The sequence below is a fragment of the Balaenoptera musculus genome, chromosome 5, assembly GCF_009873245.2.
Source record: "Balaenoptera musculus isolate JJ_BM4_2016_0621 chromosome 5, mBalMus1.pri.v3, whole genome shotgun sequence".
Taxonomy (NCBI): domain Eukaryota; kingdom Metazoa; phylum Chordata; class Mammalia; order Artiodactyla; family Balaenopteridae; genus Balaenoptera; species Balaenoptera musculus.
Genome location: NC_045789.1, coordinates 1,921,082 through 1,926,014, shown reverse-complemented (window position 1 = coordinate 1,926,014; position 4,933 = coordinate 1,921,082). Strand labels below are relative to the sequence as shown.

The following is a 4,933-nucleotide window of genomic DNA, read 5'->3' as shown; positions in this document are numbered from 1 at the left end:
TCTACCAGCACTGGCCTCTTGGGTGTTGACTTTGGAGTAGAAAGCAGCGGGACCTGAGTTCAGTAACAAACCCGCTGCTAGGAGCCTAAGGAGTGCAGGGGGCATGTCCATGCCTGACACTCCCAGTCTGAGCTGGAAAAATAGGGGGAAGAGTGGGAAATGGACAAGGATGAAGATACACTAGCTCAAACCGCATCCTTTTCCAATTCAATTCTGACTTAATATTAGCAAAAGAAGCAAGAGCTCTGTGAAGACACGTAACATAAATTTTAACAGATGGCTTTGGACTTTCCTCATCAGTAAATCTACTAATGTTATTGTTCTTAAAAGATTCTGTATATATTATTTTTATATATTTAGATAACCATTATAGAACAATAAACTTGTTCCTAACTGCTGGATATAATTTTAACTAAATTAGTTTCTATCAAAACAATTTTAAGACATATAAGCTAGTGTTGTTTCAGTTGCTCTTTGTTATGTGTGACATATCCTATTATTCTGGCTAAAATAAATTCTACTCTATAGCAATTACTCCTTAACATAATTTTGTTTTCGCATCTTATATTAAATTTAAATATAAATATGTTTAAAATAAATAAAAGCTAACTAAATTATTAATATACATTTTGAACAAAATCATTCTTAAATAACCATGGTAAGGATCAATACACTTCCAGTCAATACATTTATGGAGAACCTATTATGTACAGGGCATTATTTTGGGTACTCTTTGGAATATGAGTCAGATGGTATAGTGCATTAAACTCAGTTTTGTAGAGGAAATAAAATACACATATATATTTATTAAAATAAAAAGGGCATCTGGAGTATGAGGTAAAGAGGAAGCATTAATTATCTTCTATGAATGGCATCAGGATAAAGGTAGTTCTTCCAGATGAGGGGATTCATATATATTACACACTTATTCCAGAGACTTGTTCAGTGTGCATTTTCTTATTGATTCACAAAATCCTTTGTAAGAAAAGACAAATGTTAGACTTACTTTACTGATAAGATTTTTTTAAATCAGTTTTTAGTCAGTTTTCTGATCATCTTAGCTAATAAATGAGATATGTAAAACTCCAAACAGTTGTCTTATTTCAAACATCATGTTCTTTCACCTATTACAGTTTATAAAAAAGCTAATAATTGAATTGATTTTGAAAGAAGAGTGAAAATTCAACATGGAGAATAGAAAGAAGAGAAGGAATTTTTTTTTTCAATATGGAACCTTTAGTTTAACATGATTACGGTACATCTGCAGTGATGGAGTAATCCTTTTACAAATGCAACTAGAAGAAAAGATGACACAACTAAACTGGCATTTGGTGTGAATCCATAGGTGTTTAAGCTTCAAATCCAGCCAAGAATTTTGTTACAATCGCTTTCAGCTTTGCATCCGACTCTTCTGAGATCTTTCCATCAGCCCAGATTTTGCCCAACAGGGTTTGCTCTTGGCTGATAACATGAAACAAGAAAGCATTCTCAAACTTTGTGATCTTGCTGGGCTCCAGCTTATCAAGATACCCCTGACATCTGCATAGATAACAGACACTTGCTCTTCAATAGCCATGGGACTCATGTACAGGTCTTGAACGTCTTTTGTTAAATCTATCTCTACATGTTTTATTCTTTTTGATGATATTGTTAAGTAGAATCATTTTCTTAATTTTATTTTCAAATTGTCCATTACAAGTGTATATAAATACAGTTGATTTTTGTAAAAAAAAGAAAAAATAGCCATGGGACAATACCATCCTTGCCTCAGCAACTCGGTCAGACGCACACCACGACTCAAGGGTGGTTGAGTGGCAACATCGAGGTCAGAACCAAACTGGGCGAAAGCAGCAACCTCACGATACTGAGCCAATCCCAGTTTCACAGTACCTGCGACATGTTTCATGACCCTGGTTTGCACAGCAGATCTGACACGGGATACAGACAAACCAACGTTAATGGCAGGATGGATACCTTTGTAGAACAATTCAGTTTCCAAGAAGATCTGTCCATCAATGATGGAAATGACATTCGTTGGAATGTAAGCAGACACAACACCAGATTGTCTTTCTATGACTGGTAAAGCAGTCAATGAGCCACCACCAAAAGAATCGTTCATTTTGTCTGCTCTCTATAGTGGTCAGGAGTGTAGGGAGAACACATCACCAGGACAGGCTTCACGACCAGGGGGTCAGCAGAGCAGCAGAGACGTCTGACAATAAGCAACAGCCTATTTAGATAACTCATCATAGATGATCAAAGCGTGTTTGCCATTATCCCTAAAACATTCTCCCATAGAACATCCAGAATAAGGAGCCAGGCATTGAAGTGGGGCAGCATCCGAGGCCGTAGCTGAAACTACAATAGTGTACTTCATGGCGTCTGCATCTGTAGGTCTCTTCACCAACTGAGCAACTATGGCTCTTCTGACCAATAGCAACGTAGATACAGTACAGCTTCTTCTTTTCCTCAGATCCATCATTGACTCATTTCTGGTTAATGATTGTGTCAATAGCAATTGATGTTTTGCCAATGTGTCAGACACCAATAGTCAGCTCACGCTGACCTCGACCAATTGGCACCAGCTGTCCACAGCCTCAATGCCAGTCTACATTAGTTCCTGCACAGAGATCAGGGCTTTCAGGCTAACTCGCCTTTGGATCTTGGAACCAACTGGACCCTTTCCGTCAGGGGCATTACCAAGGGCATCTGCTACAAGACCCAAAAGCTCCTTGCTGACTGGAACATCCACAGTAGCCCCAGTTCTGGTCACAATATCTCCTTCCTCAATTAGTTTATCATTTCCAAACACGACAACACCAACATTGTCAGGTTCCAAGTTCAGAGACATACCCTTTAAACCTGAAGGAAACTCTACGATTTTTTCTGTTTGAACAGTTCTCAGCCCATGTACATGGGCAATACCATCACCAACACTTAAAAAAGTGCACAGTCTCTTCAAGGTCAACAGAGGTGTTACCAATAACAGAGGACACCTCAGCAGTGCCAGTCTTCCGAAGACGAGATATAGAGGCATGGAGATTCCTTGCAGCAGCGAAGGATGATCCCAAAGCATTTTTGGAGACCATCCCGGCCTGCCCAGGGAGGGCGTGGGCCATGGCCGTTGCGACGCGCACGGACCGCATCTTTGCAGGTCCTCCTCAAGTGCTTCCTCTGCGTTCGCAGCCTTGGGACTGACTGGGAGAGAGGGAGCTTTGGTTCAGAAGGGCATGAGCAAATCTGAAGTCAAGAAGTTTTAGGGATGCTGTGGGTAATAATGGGTGTTTTTCTCTAGTTGGATATAGGATATATGCAGAGAAGTGCAGTAATAGATATTTGAAAAATTATTTTGTGCCCAGATGGTAAATATCTTTGAATGCTGCAATGATGACTATGCCTTATCCCAGAGGTAACTGGACGTTCTTGCAAGATTTTGATTAGATAAAAATAAATAAATAAAAATAGAGTATGCGGAACTGTACTTAAGGAGTACAGGGAAAAGTGGAGGTAGGTAGATTCTGAAAGAGAGATCATTAGGACATGAACCGGAGTAATAGGAACATGGTGGTGGGGAGCAAATGAGGAAGTCATTTCAAAGGCAAAGAGAGGGACTTCCCGGGTGGTCCAGTGGTTGAGACTTTGTCTTCCAATGCAGGGGGTGCGTGTTCGATCACTGGTCGGGGAGCTAAGATCCCACATGCCTCATGGCCAAAAAACCAAAACACAAAACAGAAGTGATAGTGTAACAAATTCAATAAAGACTTAAAAAAGCAAAAAAAAAACAAAGACAAAGAGAGTCTCCAATAAAGCATAAGGCATATTATTGGACTGTTGTCAGATATTGTAGAAAATGAAAATCGGGAATTAATGAAAAAAATCGTCTGACAAATTGTTTAATTCTAGATTACTAAAATTAAAAAATCCTTCAAAATGTTCAAAAATTTTAAGAAAACTATAAATTTTAAAAAATAATTAAAAACTGAATGATTGTCAGGAGTAAAAACAAATACAAAGATGTATCAAAAATGTTAACAGCTGAGCTTCTAAAAGAAAAAAAAATTTTTAAACATCATTCTATTTATGAGAGATTTGTTGAGTGCTTACAAATAAATATTTGGAAAAGATATTGACAAAAATTTTAAAACACATAAAAAGAAAGCAAGATAAAAAACACTAAAAATTATAAGCCACAAAAACTTTTCAAAATATGTGCACACAAGTTTCATATAAAAAATCTGCAATGACACACTTTAATGGGTAATGTCCACCTATATTCTCCATTTCTGAGTGTATCATTTTAGCTACTGACACAATAAAACAATGACAAATGCCTCCTCAAAAAGCCTGATTTTCAACTACGGTCAACTATTAATTATCTAAGAATACATGGAACAGCTGGAAAATTAACACTGGTTTAATTACCATAATATATTTGAAAAGTATAAAGAAATCAAAATAGCTACGAATCAGTAAAATTACTATTCTTTTTTTTTTTCCTATCAAGTCTTTTATATCAGCATAATGTTGTAAACTGAATACTTAATTTGTGATCAGGAAACCGCACTCTTATCGCAGCTCTGGCTTTAATCTGCTGGGTGTAATGATCATGCCAATTTCTCTTCAGTTTTCTTCCTGATTTCTAAAACTTGAAGGAGCTGAAGTAAGATGCTTAAATATCAGTATAATACTTTCAGTAAAAGAGGTTAAAACAATCTTAAAAATCTTCCAAATAATTATTAAGGTTAAAGAGGTTACTTACAGATGTGAAATTCAGAAAGCATGTGTTTTCTTTCTGAAATAAAAATGCATATCCCAGTTTGATGGCCAAAGGAAAATTCTTCCATAATAGGTAGTTCATCCTTGTGGATGCATGTGAAGGGAAGCAAAATATGCCACTTTGGCATATTGATTATTTTGGATTAATGTTATTTAA

General features: G+C 37.0%; 1 pseudogene; it reads right to left on the bottom strand.

Moving 5' to 3' along the window:
• Positions 1–1,251: 1,251 nt before the first annotated feature.
• Positions 1,252–3,148, bottom strand: LOC118895809 (annotated as a pseudogene).
• Between the last annotated feature and the right edge of the window lie 1,785 nt (positions 3,149–4,933).